At 38.3% G+C, this 25,206-nt stretch overlaps 2 long non-coding RNA genes across 2 annotated transcripts in view; one reads left to right on the top strand and one right to left on the bottom strand.

Annotated features, from left to right (window-relative positions):
• The window catches only part of LOC125104205 (uncharacterized), a 160,626-nt gene extending 154,820 nt beyond the window's left edge, over positions 1–5,806 (bottom strand). The window contains exons 1-2 of the long non-coding RNA XR_007128615.1: positions 5,766–5,806; positions 3,355–3,385 (exon numbers count right to left, since the gene is read on the bottom strand). This is a non-coding gene — a long non-coding RNA (uncharacterized LOC125104205). The remainder of the gene's footprint in view (positions 1–3,354; positions 3,386–5,765) is intronic.
• On the top strand, positions 1,467–23,603 carry LOC125104204 (uncharacterized). Its single transcript, XR_007128614.1, has 3 exons — positions 1,467–1,553; positions 10,140–10,238; positions 23,504–23,603. It is a non-coding gene; the product is annotated as an uncharacterized LOC125104204 (long non-coding RNA).
• Positions 23,604–25,206: the final 1,603 nt, after the last annotated feature.

The following is a 25,206-nucleotide window of genomic DNA, read 5'->3' as shown; positions in this document are numbered from 1 at the left end:
GAAAGGATATGGGTAGGTCTCAAAAGGAAAGAGATGGCACACTACAATAATTTAAAGACTGTGTATTTGCAAAGACTACTTATAAAGGTGTGCTTGGGGTTAGGTAAACTACAAGGGATGAAGCTGTTACACTGCTAGAGCTAGAGGTGGGGATGATGAGACAGAGCTATTAGTTGAATCAAGAAAGGTTCAAGAAGAGAAAGTTGCCTTGACACAAGCAATGATCTTCATCAGGCTGGGATGACTACTAGGGGGAAGAGGCAAGAGGTTTAGGGAAATAGATACCCGATTTCTCCCCTTCCTCCTTCTGGCCTCTTGCTGGGCTCCCCATTTGCTTTGCTCAAGGGGAAGCCAGGGGAAGTTTTTAATGTTGTTCATACAGGACAATCCGCTGAAGAGCTCAATGGGAAGTGTGGAGCTGAATCTGGACAATGTTTTGTACAAAAGCAAATAAAAGATGTTTCAGACAAGCAAATGTCACCTTCTCTGAGTAGTCTTCAACCAAGCTATCTAAATTAATGTGCCTCCAACCTCTGTCCTTTATCACAATTCTAACCACTTACTCAGTTACCTGCCTTCAAAGCACTTATATTTACACGAAATTATACTTAAGACTTCCATAAAATAATGACCCCAAAAACCCCCAAAAATAGAAAGAAGGGAAAGTACAAATATAAGCAACTCACCAAAGTTTTAAATGTTTAACTATATTAATAATCAAATAAACTAGGTGTACTTTCAAACACATACATAATTTTTTACCTAATAAATTGACAAATATTTACTATAGTAATTTCCAATGACAGAGTTTAGGGAAAACATAGTAAGATGTAATATTCCTGAAGAGTAATTTGAGAATTTCTATCAAAATTTCCTACCATGTTATTTCACCCAGCCATTCCTCTCTTGGGGACGTACTGTAGGAAACAATTCAAGATGTTCCCAAAGAAGTTATTTACAATGGTTAAAAATACTGCCAACAATCCATAAATCCAATAACAGGAAATGCCTTATCAATGTTTCCCAAAGTGTGTTCCTTAGAGCACTAGTCTCACGAGATTCTGTTTAAGAAAGCGTTCCTCAGTCAGTTAAATGTGGGAATTCCCTTGGAAAGAAGGACAGAATTTACAAGCCAAGCTAACACAACAACGCGGGTTCATAAATGAGTCCAAAATTTGGACCTCATTAGCCCTGTGTTCCAATTATGAAACTCACAAAAGTAAGTGCACTGCAAATGCAGTTAGCACCAGGTTCCCCACAAAAGTACCTTGTGGTGAGGCGATGGGTGACCCTTCTGCAACCATAGGGACCTCCAAACTCAGGCAAGCACCTCTCCTCGCTATGGCCTTCAAAGCCCCATGAGGCCGCGCAGGCGCAGGTGCAGGCGCAGGCGCAATAGCCAGGCCAAGCCACGCCCCCTGTGCTGCAGTTTAGCTCCTCCTGGGTTGGCAGGGATGTGTCAGTTTTTCGGTCGGTGGTAATCCCCAGAGGGTAGCTTCGCACGCATCTCCTGCCCTTTGGCTCCTCGGCCAAGCATACATCCCGCAAGACTGGTGAGTTCTGATGTTTGCAATACAGGGCTAATTTAACTATTTGGTTAACCAAATTAACTAACTGATTATCCTCTTAACTGAAATTCATTTTTATGTTATAAATGAGAGGATTCATTGTTTATTATTCATTGTGTAATCTGTTCCCCATTTAAAGGTTTGAAACAGTGAACGTTTATTATCCCACAGGTTGCTGTGCGTCAGGAACCTGGGCACATCTGGCTCAGAGTTGCTCCTGAAATTGCGGGCAGACAGTCAACTATGCCTGGGTTCACTCGGCCTAGGAAGGAGCGGCCTCCAACATGACTCGTGTCATTGGCGGGCTGTTGGTTGAAGGCCCCTTTCTGTTCCTGCCCATAGGACATATCCCATGTGGCAGGCAGCTTCTCTCAGAGTAAGCCAGGGGAGAGTGCAAGATCCTTTCCTAAGAAAGAAGCCACAGTCTTTTTGTAACCTCATCTCAGAAGTGACATCTCATCATTTTTGCCACATTCTGTTAGAAGTGAGACCCTAGGTCCAGCTCACACTCAAAGAGAGGGAGTTACACACAGGCAAAACTGTAGGAGGTGGGGATCACTGGGGCCATTTAGCTGCTGCCTGTCACTCATATGAAAGTCCTTGAAAGCCTTAAGGGTCTAAGACTTGCAAAGTAACCCCTTCTCTAATCACAGTGGAGGTCAGACAGAAAGGGTGGAGGAAGGGGCCATAAAGAGACACCGAATTTGCAAAATAAATGGGTAACTAGCTAACATTAGATTTTGGGTTTTTGTTTTTTGTTTTGTTCTGATTTAGTTTGGTGAAGATTTTCACTGAGTAGGGGAGTTTCTTGGGTTCCAGTGGAGGGAAAAGGGGAGTGGACGGGTACTGACAGGAAAGGCAAAAGGTGGCAGAAAAGGATAGAAAATGTCTCGGAAACCAAGAGAAGGGCTGACCCCTGACGGCTTCACAATTTTGCCAAGGGCTAATTCAGCTTTATCACTACAGTGTCGCTTCAACCCTTGATGTCTGAGGGCTCATTTCTGGTGTGATTTACCTAGGCCTCTCCTGACTCATCTGCTTCTTCCTGCTTTTATGTACATTTTTGCTGTTTCTTGCTCCTTTGCACCTCGAGAAAGGAAAGAGGAGTAGTAAAATTCAAAGCAATCCAGTGTTTTATTGCACTTTCTCTCCGGAAAGAATAACATTCTCCACTCTGTTTCCAATGCCTATGTACTTACACAGATAATTGGATAAGTTAACAGGGAAACTCTAAATAATTGCACAATTCAGCACACTCAATTTGAGGAATTAAAAAAAATTGTTTCGACCTTAAATCCCTCAAATGTGGGACCTCAGTCAATTTATTTCTCAATAAATTGGTACCCCTCTTTCTCAACATCTGTGGGAATACTGTTTTTCCTCCTGAATTGACACAAACGATCTCATCCTTCCACCTACAATTTACTCAGTGAGACGTGTGAAAAGTGGGATCTATTTTTGGCTCCCTAGCAAAGCTGCTAAAGGGTATAATCTTTTTCTCTGCCCTGCCTGGGATGGGCTAGGTGACAGGAGGTCTTTTCTATTTCTAATTTTTACAACGCCTTTCAGCAAACAGCAGGTAAACAGTTTTAATACAGGGCCATTTTCATTATGTGTCTACTAGAGAATGTGTTCCTGCATTAAAATAAACAGTAATAATACCAAAAAAGTTTGCTCATACAATAATAGCAACCTTCCTAAATTACAGTGATTGTGCCACCCAGCAGTATAATACAAAATGTGGTTTTTATCTCAAAAGACACAGAATTTATTATTTTCCACCTACCTGGCATTTTAGAGCCATTGGAACCAGGTTTCTGAAAGAACAATTCAGTACATTAGCTCTCACATACAAAAAATATATTTTCAGCATTGAAATGACTCATTTAAAGCTGTACTTCAACAAAATGCTGTCCACCCTGCCCTGGTAATTATGTCACGTCTGGTGTATACTAATTTACACAGTGTATTGTTTTTCTGCATAATTAAGGCTATTAAGCTGAATTCTGAGGTGGTGGTTAATTAATTAAACAAGCACGCAGAGAAGTTACTGACAGAGTCAGAGCCTTGTTTTCACTCTCCTGGTGGGCAAGATGCTAAAGAAATAGGTGAGAAGGGCTGTCACCTGGAACACTCCTCAGTCACAATTTTCTATTCACAGGGAAAAGTACAAAAGTCATTTCCTAGAAAGTAGACACTTTAATTCATTGCCCCACAATCTCTCACCACTGAATCACCAAGCATGGACATAGTATTTATAAATAAAACCATATAATGAGACCGACTACCACTTCTCCATAGTTTCATCAAAGTAAAGGATTTTTCAATATAATGACTTTGAGTTACCTTTGGATACTACCTTTTCATGGATCATCAGCTAGATTAACTCAGGGAAAGGTGCTCTCTTCAGACTTTTCATTCTTTTCAAGGCCTACCCCAAACTCCAAATTCATCCAGAATAGTAGACCTAGCATTCACTGACAAGTATGAAGAAATCCCAATTGGCTTGGGTTTCATAGTCCTTAAACAATTATAATATTTCTACTTTTTAAAATTTTTTTAAAAAATTTATTTGAGAGGGAGTGAGAGAGAGAAAGAGCATGAACAGGGCAGAGGGAGAAGCAGACTCTCCACTGAGCAGGGAGCTCAAGGCAGGACTCGATCCTGGGACATCAGGATCATGACCTTAGCCAACCAACTAAGATCAACCAACTAAGCCACTCAGGCACCCCCCATTTCTACTTTTTTTTAACACAACACCAATGCTGTGCTTTGCACCCAGTACACTAGAAAGTGGGATGCCCAAAAGCAATGATCCTAAGTAACTTTTCTTCACAGTTATGTAGCCTTTTCAAACATGTTCTCAAAAATGAAAAAATCTTTAGACATGTCTTTTATATGTACTCTATGGGTTTTTGTTTTGTTTTGTTTTTAAGCAGGCTACATGTCCAATGTGGAGCCCAATGTAGGGTCTGAACTCACAACCCTGAGATCAAGACTTGAGCTGAGATCAAGAGTCAGATATACTCAAACGATTGAGCCACCCAAGTGCCCCTTTAAAAAAAAAAAAACTTTTTATAAATGTTAATTTGTACTACCACATAAAGATGTATTGGGTATTTCGCAATGACTTAGTTTTTAGAAAATGTTACTTCTCTCTTTCACTACTCCTAGTGATTATTTGATTTACTCCTATACTAATCACTATAGAAGTAGTAATCAACTTATACTAGTGTTACCATGTCCAAGAACCCATATCTGTGTCAGGAGAAAAGGGGAACTCACTGTTTGAAGAGATGCTATAAACCAGAAAAATGCCAGTATATGGTACTATTCTGTGTATGTTCTTGCAACATAATTAGGAGATCAAGTATAAGAAAATTCAGAATTCTTTAATGCACTTAAAATCACTGTCATGAAGCAACGGATGGCAAATTTGCATGTGAAAGGAGTGTGAACAGCATGTAGGAAGAATTGTGAAATTACTATAGTATTTATTATTATAACTTGGTGTCATGCTAGTCTCATTTTAAAATGAACTATAAGAATAGATTAAATTAGTGCCATTTTCTTTCCTTGTTAACATCTTTGTCACAAGAGCAAGCTGTCAGAATTTTATCTAAAATAGTCTATGGATTATTCCACATGATAGTTGGCCATTTCTAAACTCTGGGCTTTGATTGGTTGTTCTTACCCCTGTCCTTGCAGACATGTGGGTTGAACACAGGGAAATAATAATCTTTTAAGAAACTAATCAGGTTGCAGACACCCTGATAAAGGTAGGAAAGACAGTAAAATGTTACAATTTCAAAACAGCCTTTGATCATAAAACATTATCTCCTAAGAGAATGCTTTCAACTTTGCTAAAAAAAAAAATACTTTTTGACACATGACTTTAGAATAGACACTACTCAGAGATGTGTAATCCTATTAGCATTTTTCTGAGTTTTGTAACTCATAAGATCATGTACAATGGACATTTCTCTGAGGGGTCAGGAGCACCATGGTCTAGTCAATCTTAAGACAAATGGTGATCAAAATAATGATTTGTTACTTTCTTCCTATGTCTTTATGTCACTTATCAGTCCCCTGGGCTCAGTCTCTACATCTAACATAGATGCTGTATTAGTAGGGGTTTTTCAGAGAAACCGAACCAATAGGATATGAAAGCAGGTTTATTATGAAGAATTGACTCACCCAATTATGGAAGTTGAGAAGAGCCACCATCTGCCTTCTGCAAGCTGGAGGCTTAGGAAAACCAGTGGTGTAATTCAGTTCAAGTACGAAGGCCTGAGAAACAGGGCAGCTGATGTAAATCTCAGTTGAAGGGCAAGAAAAAGGTGATGAGGGCATCCACTTTAGGGAGGGTGATCTACTTTACTGAGTGCACTGATTCAAATGCTAATCTCATTCAGCAACATCCTCACAGATATACCTAGAAGTAATGCTTAACCAGATAAATGGGCATCCTCTGATCCAGTCAAGCAGACACAAAAAACTATCCCAAATGTCCCTTTTCACTATGATTCTCCTCTCTCACAATTCCCCATAACAAGGATGACCGTAAGTCTTGGTTTGCCTGGACTGTCCCACTTTTTGCCTGTTGTCTCAATTTAATTATTAGCAGTGTCTTCTTTCACTCTCAAAAGTATCCCAGTTTGAACAACACATTATATGATCACTGTACTCATAATAGTTTCCGAGAGCCTCTGTGAGACACATCACTGTTTATATTCTATTGTACTACACAGATATGTCTTAGGCCCCATACTAGACTATGATTTGAGGACAAAATCGGGCTTCACTCATCTTTTTTGGTTATCAAAGGGTCTTGAACAGAGTATATACCTAATAAATACTTTTTCAGTTAATAAAAACAGAGCGCGGGATGCCTGGGTGGCTCAGTCAGTTAAGTGGCTGCCTTCAGCTCAGGTCATGATCCTAGTGTCCTGGGATCGAGTCCCACATAAGGCTCCTTTCTCAACGGGGAGCCTGCTTCTGCCCTCTGCCTGCCTGTGCTCTCTCTCTCTCTCTCTGACAAATAAATAAAATATTTTAAAAAAATAAAAATAAAAACAGAGCGCTAAATCACTTCAGGGCCGAAAACTGCCATCATTAACACTTTTGAAAAACTAGTATCTAGAAGAAGATAGTCTTACTTTATACTGAGAAGATCAAACCCCACTTGAAACATGTGTGTGTGTGTGTGTGTGTGTGTGTGTGTGTGTGTGTATAGAAACATCTGCATAGCAGGTGATAGGGCTGCTGTGTAGAATTTTCAATGTGTACCTTACACGAGGGCACCCAGCCAAGCAAGCAGGTTCAGCTAGAACTCAGCCTTACTTCATTTGTCATTATCTGTGCTATTTGGGCTACTAGAGACCCACTACTTAGTTTCCAGAGGTCAATGCAGGTTTTATGAAGCTTTTACTATTTTGAGGATGGTAGGGAACACTTTCAGAATAAATTTTAAAAATTATGAATACAAAATTAGGTGTGAAAGTGAGTACTTATTTAGAATAAGAAATCAACTTTGGAAAAGTTATCAAAGTATCACAAAATCCAGAAGAGTAATGTAATACTTGTGTTACTCAACTGCTTGACATACCTCTGTAATATACTTTTTCTCCTGCTTTTTGGGCTACAGAACAATTTCTTTTTAAAGATTTTATTTATTTATTTATTTATTTATTTATTTATTTATGTAATCTCTACCCCCAACATGGGGCTTGAACCTACAACCCTGAGATCAAGAGTCATGAGCCAGCTAGGTGCCCCTGGCTACAGAATACTTAAGTGATTTTTTTTGATATGTGATACCCAGTTTTCCAAGCATCATTTGTTGAAGAGACTGTTCTTTTCTTATTGAAGGGCCTTGGTGTCCTTGTTGAAAATCAACTGACCATATATATAAGGGTTTATTTCTGGACTCTCAATTCTGTTCCATCAGTCCATATGTCTACCCTTAGGCCAGTAACACCCTATTTGGATTACTATCCTTATAGAAAGTTCTGAAATCAAGAACTATGAGTCTTCCCATTTTGTTCTTCTTTTTCACAGTTGTTTTGACTATTCCGGGTCCCCTGAAACTCTGTATATTTCATTTCAATTTTCAAGTCAGGACTAGAGCAGCTAGAATAATTTAATTGTATGCAGAAGAGATTGCAGACTATATAAATGGATCCCACTGAATCCAAATAATATGTATTCCAAATCAATTTCCACTTGGTTGTATCTAAGAACTGCTCAAAGCCACTAATGCACTACCTTACCTGAGGGGAAGTGTGATGGATGGGAAGTTGAAGTACCAAGGCACAGACCACAGTGGTTAAAATATCTTCTTTTGTAAAGTTTTGCTAAGACATTTGGCCATATGAACTCATTTCTAGGGCCGCATGTGGGTGAGGTACCCTGAAATTTAGCTTTACTGTAAATTTGCCTCTTAGCTTTTATGGGCACATAAGAAACCCCCATATACCTATATGGCAATGTATAGAAATTAGATCAGGGTTTAACTGAATGAGACTGTTCTGAAGATACTGAATGTACTTATTTCAATCTCTGAGCACGATTTAATAACCTGATTGTTTGATTTAATGATCTAATAATCTGTGTTTTGGGGTCGACTACACCAAAGCAGCTTTGTGGAAGGTAAGTAATAAATATATCAACTACACAAACTCAGATAACCAGATGTATAAACAAAGCTTTTGGCTTCTCAACATTATCAGTGAGAAAGCTACCCTTTTTGCATCTGTTTCTGTATCTGTCTCCCCTCGCTGTTCTTAAATTTAAGAACAGAAATTTTTCATCTTTATATCCCCAACATCTAGCTCAGCATCTAGCCTATTCTGACTACAGACAGTAGGTACAAATATGTCTTTTTGAGTCAGCCAAGGAATTAATAAAGGTTTAGAGTATTAACTCACAGTTTTTATTTAGTGCTTATTGTACACAAAGCATTAGGTGGGAAAACTTTTCTCTTATACTTCAGAAATCACACTACATTTTAAGAGAATAATTACAGGGAGACTAACACAGTTAATTCAAAGGAATTGAATGGCTCCAAGTGAAATAATATACAATTAGAAGTTGCTTGTCCCCCAGTTTACAGTCAATGTCACATTTGCTCAAGTTTGTCTAAAGCCTTCAGAGTGCAGATGCTCCAGGACTCTTTTTGTTAAAGAAGAATCATTCCTTCAGTGACAACTTTGTACTGCATGGCAACACCATGTCGTTCCCTTAGGAACACAGTAAGACTGACACATTCTATCCATGGGGAACAAATAGTCTGGCAGAAATAAATACACACAATCACAGCCACCAGATGACACTGGGATTCAGCCATAGCATCTAATGTTCTTTCATTATTAAGGGTGTTCTGACCCCGGTTTCCAACCTGTGAGGGTGGAGGGGAATGTGTTTCCCCAACAACAACTGCTGTCTACCCAAGATAACGTCAGATTCCTTAGGTAAAGGGGTCGGCCCTACAAGATTGCTCTTATCCGCCCCCACCCCCTCCCACACACACTTCAGATGCCAGTGGCAAGTCCAGGTTATCATCTGAACTTCAGACAAAATTGCTACAGATCAGAGATTCCAACAACCCTCTCCTCAGGTCCAATTAATGTGCTAAAGCAGCTCACAGAACTTAGAGGAACATTTTACTAACTAGATTACTGGTTTCTTATGAAAGGCTATAACTCAGGAACAGCCAGATGGACATGCCTAGGGCAAGGTATGTGAGAAAGGACCCAGGGCTTCCTTGCCCTTTCCAGGGTGCCAGTCCTCCAGCATCTCCACGTATCCATCAATCCAGAAGCTCTCTGAACTTTCTCCTTTTGGATTTTTATAGAGGCTTCATTACAAAGGCAGGACTGATGAAATCATCAACCATTGATGACTGAACTCAACCTCCAGCTCTTCTCCCCTCTCTGGAGGTCAAGGGGTGGGACCAAAGGTTCTGACCCTCTAAGCACATGGTTGGATCCACCGGCAACCAGCCCCCATCCTTAGGTGCAGTCTAAAAGTCACCTAAGTAACATCAAAAGACAACTTTAAAGTTCTCATCACTTAGGAAATCCCAGGGACTTGAGGAGCTCTGTGCCAGAAATGGGAATGAAGACCAAATACATACAGATTATAAATCATAATATTACAGTTGTTAAACTGCTTGGGTCACTGTCTCACACAGTTAGTTGGCAGGTAGCAGGAGCTGTCCAAGTGAGGTAATCCAAGACCCCACCCATGAATGAGCTACAGACAGTGGTCAGACTGCCGGTCTGGTTGCAGCACTTAGATGCTGACCTGGGACATCAAAACAGAGAGAAATCTAGGATTGTAACAAAAGGTGCTTTAGTTGAATAGTTATGGATTGAATGTTTCTGTCTTCCCCAAATTTATATGCCAAAACTCTAATCTCTACGTGAAAGTATTTGGAGGTGAGACCTTTGATAGATCATTAGATCAAAAGGGTGGGGCCCTTTCAAATGAAATTAGTGTCCTTACAAGAAAACAACAACAACAACAACAATGAAACGAGAGCTAACTAATTTTCTTTCCCCTTGTAAGGACACAGTGAAAAGGCAGCCTTTGGCAACCATGAAGAAGGTCCTCACCAGGAACCAATGATGCTGGCTCCCCGATTTCAGACTTTCAGCCTCTAGAACGGTGAGAAATAAATTTATGTTGCAAATAAGTCATCCAATTTATGATATTTTTGTTACACACCCAAACTGCCCAAGACAACTGTTCTTAAATTAATTTTACCTTTTTTGTGTGTGACAAATTTTGACCTTCAGATAGTAACCATGCTTTGTCAGTAGACATGCAGGTTATGAATGAGGACAAATAAAATATTAAAAACCAGAACTGGCTGACACGACCCCAATCTAAATCTCAGATAACTAAGAGTGTGACTAAGAAAGGGTGAATGAGAGGAGAATAAGGCAACATAAAAAAGGACATTGATCAGTTGGGTTAGGCAGAAAAGAGACAGAAATGTTTTAATCCCTACAATAAATTTGATGCATTTGGCAAAACAGAAGTTTAACTGCTTTGGCATTACAAATTTCAGTATTTTAAAGAGAAATTTTAACCTGTACCATCAAAAAAATTGGTTTGTTAAGTCTAATAGAAGCAAGAAGAGGAACTTGTTCTGGGAGTTTAAAACAAAAGTGCCCCCACCTGAGCGGTGTGTTGAGATGATGTATATGGGCCTTTGCAACACATGGCCCGGGCTGGAATCCCAGCTCTGCTTCTTTCTCACTCTATAACTTTGGGCACGTAATTCTACCTCCCTTTGCCTTAGGTTCCTCAACCGCATCATGGGGAAGAAGGAAGATCCTATTATTTGTACTTGATATTATTACGTTCAATCTCCTATTCCTACTTTAATTATACTAACCTGGTGTTGTGAGGAGTATCTTAGTTAAGTAATTTAATAGGCTTGGCATAGTACCCGGCGCTTCATAAACACTCACTAAACCCTCCAAAGAAAACCTATCCAATTTTGCTGACATTTTCACCTGGTTCTATAAACTCAATATTTGACTTTTTTCTAAAATGAGTTTTAAAAGACCACTATTATTGCCAGAAGTACTGAGTGCCTTTTACTACATCATAAAATGGGTGAGAGCATCAAGTACAGTATATGACAACTTTCAGTATTTAATCCAAAAGGGCAGCCCTGGACCCTCGTGCAATTTTTTCCATATAGTAATTTGTCACTAGGTTCCTCTGGAGGTGCCATTTGTGAGACCCCACACAAACCCAAACCATTAATCAGAATTAATCATGGAAGCAAGCTAAAACCCTATGGCCAGCCCTCGGCCCTAGCAGCCTATTACACAGTCAGAGCGCATTAAAACCCCGAACACCGCAATTTCTTACCCAGGCTGTGGGAGGGGAGAGAAAACAAGCAAACGTGTCTTAGAGATTATAGACGATATGATCTTTAAATGAACCTAACTTAATGCTGCTTACAGGGTCAGATCAGGGGTGAAGCAACGAGAATTGGCCAAACACTAGAGCAATTTCCAGCTATAGAAAAAGCCACGTCTTCTTTTCTTCCCTGACAACAGAAAATAAACTGAGAGACAAGAAGGGTTGATCATGGATGCCAAAAATGTACTTTCCATTCTTTGAGGCTTCTAAAGTCTCCTCCTTTATCCATCTTCTATTTTTCCTCCTATTGCCATTCTCTGGTTTTGTCACTGACCCTTCTTCACTCCAACTCAGCCTCCGTCTAATGGCCTGAAGAGGACTTCTTCACATGATGGAAAGCTTTAGATTTAAGATCCCCCCCCACTTCATTAGAGGGAAAAGTGAACAGCCTCTATGTGCTGGGTGTTAATGAATGTGAAGAAAGATTTTTTTTTTTTGTATGTGTTTTACACATTATGTTCTTGACTCCTAGAGGTGCTACAATAAATTGCCGCGCTTCATTTACAAGGAGCCATAACAGAAGCAAAATGAGAATCTGGCGACAAATTGCTTCTCAGTCACCCTGGGTCAGGCTGTTGGGGCTAATGAGAAGAGGGGCTCTAATTTTAAACTCCTCCTCAACCAAGCTATTCCTGCATTAATGTTCACTGTTGTAAATTGTAAAGTCAAATGAAGGAGCGCTGTTGAAAATTAACCAGTATTTTTATCCTTCGAGTACCCAATAGAGCATATTTTGGCTTCTGTAGCTGGTGGTTATTGAAGGCAGCTCAGCTTACACCAGGGGTGCTGGCCTCCTCCACGGAGTCCCCCCTCCTCGACACAACACTGCTCTCTTAATTCCTTCTCTTTTTCCACCCGAGCCTTCCTTCCACCTTCACAAAGAAAATTCTACTGGTGGAAGTAAGTAGTATAGATTTCCAACAACTCTAAGGCGGCCTGCAGGAGCTGTGTTTGAAACCAGCCTTTTTGTGGGTCCATTTAGCAAGATACCGAACACAGGCATTAGAAGTCAGAGAATGGTCCTATCCATTTAGGCCTGCTGCATGTTTAATAATCTGTAATTCTGTATATGGAGGAAGAGTTGGTAAATCGCGGACGCTGTGAGGGCTGGAAACACTTTGTCATTGGAGGTCCAAAGCAGGATTTGAACAAATAATGAGAAACCAATGCAGCACCTGCCTCTCACAAAATACTTTCCTAATCCCACATTTTGCCAGTTTATAAAAGTAAACAGCAGGCAAAAAGAGATGCAGGAGTAAGAGGTTTTATCAAACTATGTAGAATTTTGATCCCATGTGGATGAACAGGCGACAACTCAAAATTCAAGGTTTGTATTTTGGGTGTTTTTGGTCATGTGTTTTAAGTGAGTATTAATGAAATGAAGTTCCTTTTGTGTGTAATGTGTCTGTCCGGGTGCATTCTTCCATGGAATCACTACATAAAATACAAATTAACCACACTACCCTAGTCTAATCATTGTAATCAGTTATGTTTTCATGTGTACATTACTGATATATAAGGCTGTTGTAGTTCTTGTGTGTGGTTTAATTGCTTGTTTTTGCATATCTTGTGTGATTGATGATGTTCTAGAAATCTTTTCCCCTAAAGGAGACTTTGTAAATTACTTTGTTTAGATGCTAATGATTGTATTTCATTAGTGGCCCTCTCATCCAGAATCATCTTTAAATGAATGAATATGCCATAATTAAAAATCTGAATTATGAATTACTTTGAAAGGAGACAACATTGTCCCGATTTCCCACTGCGACACAGTGTTATTTCAATTATGTAAATATGTTTAATCATTCCCCTTTTGTTTTTCTAATTATTTAATATTAATGTTGCTTTACCCCTTTATTGCTACAAGAAGGGATATGGCATCTTAAATGAGAGTACTTAGACAAGTGATACACAGATGACTAGATTAAAGCAGACATTTATCAGAATGCATAACCCATTTCCAAAACAAACATGCTATTAACATTCATACTAATATAGCAACACTGGCTATAATTGCACTTCATGAATGTTTTGTCTGTACAAATCTAATGTATTCACAATGAACAATTTCCAATTATTGTTTTTTTCTTATAGAAAGTCCAAAACCCCTGGTGAAAGTTTCAATTATCTTGAGGTATATATCTGAACCAACCATAAGATCACCATTTTTTCTATGGTAGGAAATCTGCAGCTGCTCAAGTACTACCAGACTTGACATATGCAACTTTCACCCATCCACCTTTGAACCTTCGAAAAATGTTTGCATAAAAGAATGTGTCTTTAAGCCCCCCCTTTTTCCACTCACTCCCTGGAGTAGGAGAAATATTAGGAAATTTACTCTTCCACTCAAAAGCTCTCACACTAGCCTTCAAGAAGCTACACTTATGATAGAAGCATGAACCCAGCAGAGGAGAGCCCCAGAGGGGTCACAGTGTCTGACAGTCAACTGTATACGTTCACACTTCAGGCATCTTATTCAAACCAACTGCAGAAGCCTGATTTGTTCTTGAGAAAACATTATGCTGACTTCAATTCAGACATTTCTATTTTGGTGCAGCTAGACTACACGGGAGTATGTTCCTCTACCATTTAGTAATTTAGATACTTTCAATATTATTGCTAACTGACTCTTGAGGTATAAGAGCCTTAATTATGTTGGTTTAATATTTTGTGCTTAAATATTGTTATTTGTAAACTAACAGTGGGAAACACTACAACTTCCCCACGTTTCTTTCTTATTTCAGTGTTATGCTAAAATATGCTATTGTTGATTGACTGTTAAGTTTTATTAATAATATTTATAATGTTAAAATTATGATTAAGATATTTGGACTTTCCCTACCTATTAAAAGAATAAGCAATCTTTAAAAACCTCCGTTCTCAACCATTTTTCTAATTTGAAATTTTTAGTAACCACAGAGACAAGAATTAGGGTTTAATATTGTATCTGGGTACAACATGAACACAAATGTACAAATTACTTTGCTTCAACATCAACGATGCCTACAAAACACTCAGTGATATCACAGTGTCTATACATAGACAAAGATAAAATATTTATTTGTAAGTTACATAGAAAATCATGTAAACTATTTTCCACCTAATACATTTTATTTCTCATACTTCTTTTCTCAATAAGAGAGAGAAATTTCTCATTGAGAAAAAATTTATCATACTCAGGGAACTACTGATCTTCCCCTAATTAAGGGATACCTTTCCATTAAAATATTTCATGATTCAAGTTCAAGACGAAAGAAAGAAAATCCCAAAGTTCTGTGTAGATGAGAAATGAAAAGTATTTTTATTGTCAACACATTGATTTTAATAACTTTTCAAATAATAATGCCTGTTGAATTTTTCAGGCAGAAATAATTTTCCAATTACTATTAATTAGAAACTAATTTTTAAATACTTGTTTATACACATCTAACTAGAAATCCTGAAAACTCGTAATACCACTATAGAGAACATCCCAAGAATACCTTGAAACTAGTGTCTGACATCTAAAGACATTTTGCTTTTGATCAGCTCAGTATTCTTTGAATGACCTTAGAATCTACAGGAGGGAAGTTCATGAGAAGAGAGTGGGAGATGGGAATTCACAGAAATCTGCAGTTCAGTTTTCAAATCATGACTCTACTGGATTTTCTAAAAGTCAGTGATCGGAATTTGATCTAGAATTAGAAATATGCATTATCTGAAGGAAGATGAGAGAACTATTGGGAAATCCGTACCTACATGACCATCTAAATTACTTAGATGAAGTAACCAATGAAGGTACCAATGAAGACTAACATAGGACCTGGAAAACCTATTCTCTGGGAAGCCCCGGCTGCTGCTTCCCGAGATAGAAGACAGGATTGAACAGACCACAGAATTATGTGAAGGTAACATGTTTGGAATTCAGTCAAGGCTGGCAAATGATGTCCCACTCAAATCTTTCTCAGACCAAAGTACCCTAACAGCTTGATTTCAGTAGCTGGATGGAGACAGACAGTTAAAAACAGAAGTACACTTGCACTTATCCAAGCCTGGCATTTTAGGAAGATGAGACTCGCTCATGTGCTCTTACCAAACATGCACTGAATATAAAACAGAGCCAAAGAAAGGGTCCTACCTCAGATCCCTAGGCAATTCCTCCGTTGGGAGTGCTAAAGCCAGGGGAAATGATTTAGGAAGGTCCAAGTTCAAGCATCCATTCTATCCATCCCACTTCTATTCCAAAAGGTCAAGATGGGACATTTCCACCCTAATTAATCACCACCATTATGGGAAGGCAAGGTAGAGGGAAGTCATTTTTCTTCCCTTAGTTTTCCTTCATTCATTCAATAAATATTAAGTGCTTACAATGAACAAAGCCCTTTTCCAGGGACTTCAGAAGCTACATAAATTAAAAACAAAAACTAAAACTAAACAAAAACCCTGTCATTCCATTTCCTCAACTTGGTTAAGGCCTGAATCTAACTCTGAGAAAGCTACCTTGTCCATGTTTCTCAATCTCTTGCCTAACTTCTACTTTGACTAAGTACATTCTGCAACATCAACAGATGGGTTTGAACCCACCAGCATACCAATGCGAGAAAATAAATAGTAGTATGTACATTCTTAGTTTTATCAGCTAATCTGAAATATGGCTTTGGAAAAGGAAAGAAACCTTTATTCTCTGATAAAGCATTTATCTCAACGATTCACAGCAAGAGGCATAGTGGAGTTGGAAAAAGGAATCCTTTATAGAAGGAAACCCAAAATGAGTCCAGATCCTTTGAGAGAGAGAGAGAGAGAGAGAGAGAGAGTGTGTGTGTGTGTGTCTTCAAAAGAAGAAATGCATTTGGTTCGAAAAACTTTCAGAAAGTTTTGAGCCTATAGTTTTACATCATCATTGAAAGCACTTAATTTGTTGCAACAAACATTTAAGTCTTCTCCTTGAAATCCAGCACCTTAATATTTCTGCTTGAAAATGATTTTATACTAAAAAATTCTCCAATGCTTTGGTTCAGCTTCGTGGAGAGTATTCATATTCTTTTAATTTTTTTTTCTTTTCTAAATATATGAAACTATTCCAAGTATGAGCATAAAATAAAAATATATGGCTTATCCACTTACCTTCATTTATTTCAATGAGCATTTGGAATAAATGCTTTGTATTCTATGAATCATTTTTCTTGCATTTTACATCTTTGGCACTGTTTACTATATGCCACTTCATATTAGAGCTAAATGTTAGTGAATGACTGACGTGCTTTCACAAAATCTATCCCAAATGCAAAAGTAAAGTGTAGCATTATGGAAATGGTGCATCTCATATTTTTTTTACTATCTTTATGCAAAAACTAGAGACTTATGTCCTTCATTTCTTCCCATATGAGTACAGTTTTGACTTTATATGCTACAATCAGGCAAAGCCACATATTCTGAAAAAACAAAGTAAGCAGATTCTGTGAACTTTGAACCCTCCCATACACTGACCAGTTGCTTTGCTGTATAGGAAGGAATGTTGATTTGTCTGCTTATTACTCTCTTACATCAGGAACTTGGGTACAGTAAGGAAGGACATCAATAAAGAGGGTAAAAGAAAAAGCCAATGACATTTTTGCAACTGGCTAAAGTTTTCCTGGATATATTTTAAAACTCATGGACAAGTTGCTTATTAATATCCATTAGCTGACTAAGCTTCCAACAATTTTCTTAACCCACCCAACAATCAAAATGTAGTTTTTTTGTGCTAATGAAAAATAAAACTAATAAAACTATCTATATAATTGTGTAGGTAAAAATGGGAAAAAATATTATGACCCGATAAAAGTATTCCTATAATCAAGGTTTAGTCCCATAGTAGAAATAGTATGATTTTATTCTCTATTGATATTTTTAAAAAATAGTCACATTTTGAAGAGATGATAATAGTATCTTATATTTGCACAGTATTTAGGACATTTTCTAGTATTTTCACATAGCCTCAAAATAATCTTGTGAGATCAGAAAGAAGACTCTTGTGGCATACCTTCTAGAATATGAAAGCTAAGGCTTGGAGAGGCTAAGTGGCATGCCCAGTAACAAACCTTCCAAAGAGGTTCCTGAGTCCTATTTGGCGTTATTTCCCCACACCCTTCTAAAAGCAACTTTATTCTTCTACTATAAATGACAAGCTTTATTTCTAAATAAATTGTAGGATAAAAGTATGAAATGAATTAATTTCTACTTCATTAACTCTATAGTACTGTTCAAATTCTCTTTTTTAGATAAAGTTTCTTTAAGTATGTTCAAAATTATTCATGGCTCAATTATTTTCTTTTTATGAAAAAAATGAGCATGTTTAGACTATTTTCAGAAATTGAAAATCTCTCTCATTTTTCAGCCCATACACTTGATCTGTGTGGTGTTGGACCAGCTATCTAGCTGCTGTAAACCTCAGTTTTCTTACCTGCAAAATCAAGGTCATACTAATAATGTCCCTTAGAAAGCCACCTTAGGGTGTAAATATGACATGGATTGATTGCTAGGCACTCAGCCCAGTACTTGGGAGCAAGTGGTGCAACCAGGATTTGACCTGAGTTTTTCTTGCTTTCAACCACATCTTTAACCTCCCCCTTGTAGCAGCTTTGTTGGGACATATTGAGAAAAAAAGAACAGAATAGTAAATTGGGGAGAATATAGCATACTAAGATAAAATACTTGGGCTTTAAATTGTAGGCAATTGAAGCCCTTGCAAATTTTTGAGCAAAAACTAAAATGTTAAAATAAGGAATCTGGAAAATTATTTTGGAGATATGCATATATAGAATACACTGAAGAAATAGTGTAAGAAATTTGATTTGTTAGAAAGCATTTCACTTTTCTTAATTACCACTAATATAGTCAAATTGGTAATTACATGAACAAATACAAATTTTTCATAGCATGACAATATTTTCCTGATTTTGTAAGAAGTCAAATTAATTTATATTCTCCCTTAATTATCAATTTTTGCCTTTAGTAACTGGTCTGTGAGTACTCTGTGTACTAGAAGCTAAGGAGAGAATGAATAACCAACCAGCCAAAGAGATATCTCACAAAAAGAAAAATCAAACACAATTTGGAGATGGCCTTGATTTAAGAAACCGATTTTCATGAGGAATGTAAAAATAGAATGTAAAACTAGAACGTTAGTACATAACGGATCATTTGTTTCAATAACATCTTAAAACTAGGTTCATAATAGGGTTAGAAGATTTAGCTCTCTTTAACCTAGAAGTTTTTACCATTTAGGAATGAGGGCCATTTATTTTTAATATTAAGAATTGAAAATACTTTTAGTATCTGCTAATTGAGGAAAATACGTAATTGTAAAAAGTTACTGTGGATTTGTTAATGCTTGTAAATACACTGCATTAGTTATAATAGCATCTATATTTATCTTTTAAATAGTGTACATATGTGAAGGCATGCCATTTAATCAATCTACATACAATGTCCAATATTTTTATAACCTCAAGAATCCTTCGTAATAAATTCAGAATCACTCAGAAGATTGAAAAACCCAAGTTTTCTTATAGAATAATACTACCTTCAAAAACCAATAAGAAGGGGCGCCTGGGTGGCTCAGTGGGTTAAAGCCTCTGCCTTCGGTGCGGGTCATGATTCCAGGGTCCTGGGATCGAGCCCCACATCGGGCTCTCTGCTCAGCGGGGAGCCTGCTTCCTCCTCTCTCTCTGCCTACTTGTGATCTCTGTCTGTCAAATAAACAAATAAAATCTTAAAAAAAAAAACTAATAAGAGTACCACTCATTGCAAAACTGTGAAAAGAATAAAAAAAGAAAGCAAAATTCTCTTTTCAACACAATGAAACTGTTAAGAATACACGTTAAGTGATGAGGTTCTTATAGTTCTTTTCAAACAGCAATATTCTTTACCTGCTCTCCTGCTCTCATCCCATCTTCTATCAATATTTATTCTAGAGACCAATTTAAAACCTAAGGGTCATTCATTTTATTCATTCTCTTAACAAACATTTACTGTGAGCTTTATATGTGCCAGGCAGAGATAATGAGCTAACCACCCTTAGTCCTTGCCTCACAATGATTACATTCTAGAAAAGACAGACAGGACTCCAAGTGTAATACAGATAAATGTTTCTGATAGTGCCATGATAGAAGAGTACAAGGTTCTAGGAGTGTGGAGAGCAGGGGAACTTGACGGAATTTCAGACTTTGGGAGTTGGTCAGGGAAGAATTCCCCGAGTGGGGCACCTGGGTGACTCAATGGGTTAAGCCTCTGCCTTCCGCTCAGGTCACGATCTTGGGGTCCTGGGATCGAGCCCTGCATCAGGCTCTCTGCTCGGTGGGGAGCCTGCTTCCCCCTCTCTCTCTCTGCCTGCCTCTCTGCCTACTTGTGATCCCTCTCTCTCTCTGTGTCAAATGGATAAATAAAATCTTAAAAAAAAAAAAAAAGAGTTCCCCGATTAAGTGACTTCTCAGCTGAGATTTGAAGGATGAGTAAATGATACCAGTTTAAAAGCAAACAAATAAAAGGAAAAAGTTTATAGACAAGAGCCAGCTCATATAGGACTTTGTAAGGCACATCAAGATATTTAATCTTTATCTTAAAAGCAATGGGAAACTGCTGTGGTGTCTTTCATTTACTAGCTGTGGGATCAGGACAATTTATTTATGTTCTCTGTGCCTCGGTTTTTATTAAATAAAAAAAATAGTAACTTCTCACAAGGATGGATTAAATGAGATGACATGGGTCTAGCCTTGGACACAGTGCCAGACATACATTAAACATCATTTCATGTTGGTAATTTTTATAACAATGTTATATTTTTTCTCACTCACCTGCTTTGGGGCAGTCTGTATAGCTTTTACACCATTTCACCATCCCCCATTGGATATTTGGTGACCATCTTCATGCGATGTGTTTCACAGAACTCCGGAACTTGATGTATATGGGGAAGGAGAGAAGTAGAGAGAGGAGTCAACCTGTTTAAGCTCTACAGTAACTAAAGTCTTGAAATACAGATGAGTTTCAAGCCCAGTCAATAGTGGATTTACTAGCTTTCTTTCCTCTCTTTTCTGGGGTAATAGGACCAACAGTAAACATAGCTCTCAGTGATGGTAAGGGGAAGTTCTACAGGTAGAAGCTAGGCTGATTCTGGACACCAGCTCTCCTGCTCTTCACATGATATCTTCATGCCCAGTCCTCTTCTTCCAAGCCCACGAACACTTCTCTCTCATTTTTTTCCCCTCTTCCATCCCTCATCCCTCCTCAGTTCTAGGAAATCTCTTACAGATATAAGGAGGTATATTAATCAGAATGATTAATGCTGGCAACTACAACAACAACTGCAAAATTCTCAGTGGCTTAACACAGTCAAGGTTTATTTCTCATCCTCAGCGCAATCCAATACGGGTCATGTGGCTTGCCTGGGCAACTATCCTCCAAGCTCAGAGACACAGGTGCTTTCATCTTGCAGCTGCACAATCTGGCGTTTGTAGTTTCCAAGGCCACCAAAGAATAGCAGGAGAAGACAAACAGTTGATGCGGAAGGTTTCTAAGGATGAGGTCTAGAAAGAGTGTACTTCATTTTCACTGATACTCCATTTTACAAAATTTAGCCCCATGGTCGCAGATAGCTACAAGAGAGGTTAGAAAATCTAACCTTTTTGTGTGGTGGGGAAAAAAGAAAAAACACTGAGCATTGTCTCAGCCAGTGGGCAAGGGAGTCTTGCTCTTTCTCAGGATGTTTTGTATATTCCCTGAGTCCCTTTATGTCCAGCAAAACAGACTGTTAGAATCACTGAACACTCAAACCTACAGCTTACTCTTACCATTTTTCACTAATGAAAAATGTTTTATCTCCATTTTATAAGTGGAGAAAACAAAGATTCAGAGAGCAACATGGGATCACTGGCTTGTCTGAAGTATCTCAAGTCCTAAGAAGAGAAAGTACCCTAGGCTTTCCCAAGAACAGTCATTATCATTTTTAGAGACCTTATTATATTAGAATCTTCGTGTCCACTGGATAATTGAATTTAATTTGTCCACTATTTATGATATGCCAACTCTCTCTAAAACCTCTATTGGCAATTACACTTACACGAAAATGAAACATACATAGACCCTTGCTCTCAAAGAATGTATAGACTAATGGGAGGTCCAACACATAAACAACTAAATGTAAGAAATTTTAATCATTTTATCCCTACTTAATTCAGATAATTATTTATGTGTTATAATCAGCCAAAAGTATGGAGAGGGACTCTCATGTTCTAGTCAAATTATTGAATATTCTTCAGGGAATTTGGTAAAAAATCACTGATGAGGAAATATTTTGAAACAGGAGTACATTTTTTTAAAACACCCATCTTTAATTGATATCTAGAATGGAAAATGTAATCCCACATGACTAAGAGACACAGGAGAAGCTCTAGAGCACTATTAGACAACCACAGAAGGGATCTGAGGGTCTCAGGAATGAACACCAGCTGAGATTCCCACTTTTCTTCCTTTGAAAAGAGGGAGCTACTCTTAACTATAAGAAACAAACTGAGGGTGGCTGGAGAAGTGGGTGGGAGGACAGGGTAACTGGATGATGGGCATTAAAGGAGGGCACAGGATGTAATGAGCCCTGGGTGTTATAAGCAACTGATGAATTATTGAACTCTACATCTGAAACTAATGATGTACTATATGTTAGCTAATTGAATTTTTAAAAATTAAAAATATAAATTTTTTTTTTAAAAAGGAGCTTGATAATTGCCAACTCAGTGCCAAAGCTGCAAATTTTGTAACTTAATCATGCTTAGTAAAGCCAACTTTGAGTTACACCAACCAATGAATCATACAACTGGAACCAAAGAAAGTAAAATGCAAATGTGTATAGATGCTTGCTCTCCAGTGTGGAATGTGTTCCAGAATATCAGCAGCACCTGAGAGATTGTCAGAAATGCATAATCTTGGGTCCTGCCCAAGACTTACTGAATTAGAATTGCATTTTAACAAGATCCCCAGGTGATCTGTATGCACATTAAATTTGGAGAAGCACTGGTATTAAAAAAAAAAAGTCTGTAAATTTGGCATTTACTTCCAAGAACCTACAGATTTATAATCCTTAGACATGTATATTTTACATCAATATAGCATTTCCTCTCTATGACAAAACAGATGAGAATTTCTTACACCGATAGGCAATCTGATTTGATTAAAATTGTATAAATTTAAAAATAAATAAAGTTGTCTAAATTTTATCGTTTCTACAAACAGGTGGCAAAATATTTTAATTCACACAAATGGGATCAAACAAAAGCAAGGATATAAACATTGATGAAAAGGGGGAATAGGACATCTAGGTAGACATCCTAGATCTCGAAATTTATGTGTATTTCAACAAATGTTTTTTTTTTCTTTTGGTAGTGCTCTTTCAGTATTTCTTACAAATGCACAAATTAATAAATCTCCAAGTCTTCCAAAGTTTATAGGAATTTGTGGGTGATGGCTAAAACAGACATAAGTTGAAAAAAAAATATTGTCTTCAGCCATCTCTCCTTATTGCAGCCAAATATTCAGACAGAAGGTGGGAAGGAATATGGAGGAGAAATTTATTTCAAGGTCTCTATTCTTGGGAAAGGAGAGTGAAAGGAGTAGGGAATGGCCAGAAGTGTTAGAGACCACTAGCTATGAATTTCCAATCCCTTTCATCACAACCCAAAACAGCAAATTACAGATCAGTAGACCACATATTTCTACAGAGGCTTTTTTATAACTTGTTCCCACCGTCACATTACCAATTGAGCTACTCTTGCTAACATGACACTTTTTTTTTAATTAGAGCAATTTGTTTCATAGAATGAGTAATATCTTTCTTAAGATCCCATTCCTGCTGTCTCTGAGCCTCTTCGCCTTGAGGACCCTTCTGCACCCAGTGAGCCTAAAGCAAGTCTTGCTTCGAAAAGAAGCAGAGTGCTGCATTTCAATATTACAGACTACTTCAAAATTATGTTTTCATTTCCCAGAAAGAGTTTTTAAAATGTACTACACTTCAGCGGCTGTATCCTGCCTGAGCCCAGCACCAAGGAGCATCTCAACAAGCTCTGGAAGGAACTCACTTTCCTCCTTTTGTTGAAAGATAAAGGTGGGTCAAGAGGTGGGTCCAAGTGCTCTCTTGGAGAACCCACCGAGTGAGCCACATCCTGTAGCTTGTGTCTGATTCTTTCCCAGGTCCACGCCCTGGCTCAGGGATAACTGCAGGAAAAGGCTAGCCACCACCTTGATTTTCCCAGACAAGAGCAAGGACAGTTGCTCTGAAAACCCCTATGCACAACATCTGAAAGAAACCCCCAAAGATGAGCCATTTTCCCCCACTGCCTTCACCTCTGCCCCAAGGAGAAAGCGTTAAAATTTTTACCTCAGAGGGATGCCTGGGTGGCTCAGTCCATTAAGCGTCCAACTCCTCATTTTAGCTCAGGCCATGATCTCAAGATTGTGAGATCCAGCCCCACATTGAGCTCCATGTTGGGTGTGGAGCCTGCTTAAGATTCTCTCCGTTCCTCTCCCTCCCTCTCTCTAATAATAATAATAATAATAATAATAATTTCAAAAAAATAAATTTTTTACTTCAGAGCATAAGCTCCACAAGGAATTAAGCAATACACCTTCAAATAATAATAGAATAGTGAAATACAACACTTCTATTCTGAAGCGTCTATAGTGCTTTTGTAGCTGCCTTTTCAATTGCTCACAGAGATGTTTTAATTTAACATTTGGTGGCAGGCATTCCCTGAAAGAACGAAGTGCTCAGTAGACAGATCTACATTTTATTTATTTTTTATTTTTTTATTTTTCAAAGATTTTATTTATTTATTTGACAGAGAGAAATCACAAGTAAGCATAGAGGCAGGCAGAGAGAGAGGAGGAAGCAGGCTCCCCGCTGAGCAGAAAGCCCGATGTGGGGCTCGAACCCAGGACCTGGGATCATGACCTGAGCCGAAGGCAGCGGCCCAACCCACTGAGCCACCCAGGCGCCCCAACAGATCTACATTTTAAATTGAAGAAGGCATGAATTCAATTCCCCAGGCACCAGCAACATCTAAATAAAATGAAATCTAACACAAAATTATAAAGAAGTATTTTTTACTTTGAGGTATTTGTTTAATAAACCACTTTGAAATGCCAGTGTTGAATGCAGGAGAAACCGTATGCCAGTGTTGAATGCAGGAGAAACAAAGTCTGAGATAAGCTTTCTGCCTTTGAAGCATTCACAGGACCACTTGGATTTCCAGCACTGTGGGCCACTGGGTAGGGGCTTCTAAGAGTGATCTATGGAGTTTATGTCATCACCCACATTGTGTCTGCCTCAGGTGCTTTGTGGGGGCAGCCACACACAGCTGTTCCCTGTACCCTCATTAACCCTCAGGCCTCCCTGTCAAAACTACGAGTGACCAGTTGGGGACACTAGGAAAATCCTCAAATGTCCTTTGGGAGAAGAAATTAATCATAACGGTGCCAGTTTTCTTCACCCATGATCCCAGTTGTCTACCATCTGTTTACTTCATTAGAAGGTTAAATAGGAGAAAAGAAAAAAATAAAACCCCCAGATTTATTCTATCGTAACAAATCTGAGGGCACTTGGGGGCACAAGGGTCAGTCAGTTAAGCATCTGACCCTTGATTTCAGCTCAGGTCATGATCTCAGGATCATGAGTTTGGGCCCCCCACTG

The sequence above is a fragment of the Lutra lutra genome, chromosome 7 (genome assembly GCF_902655055.1).
Source record: "Lutra lutra chromosome 7, mLutLut1.2, whole genome shotgun sequence".
Classification (NCBI taxonomy): Eukaryota; Metazoa; Chordata; class Mammalia; order Carnivora; family Mustelidae; genus Lutra; species Lutra lutra.
This window is presented reverse-complemented; position numbering and strand designations above follow the sequence as displayed.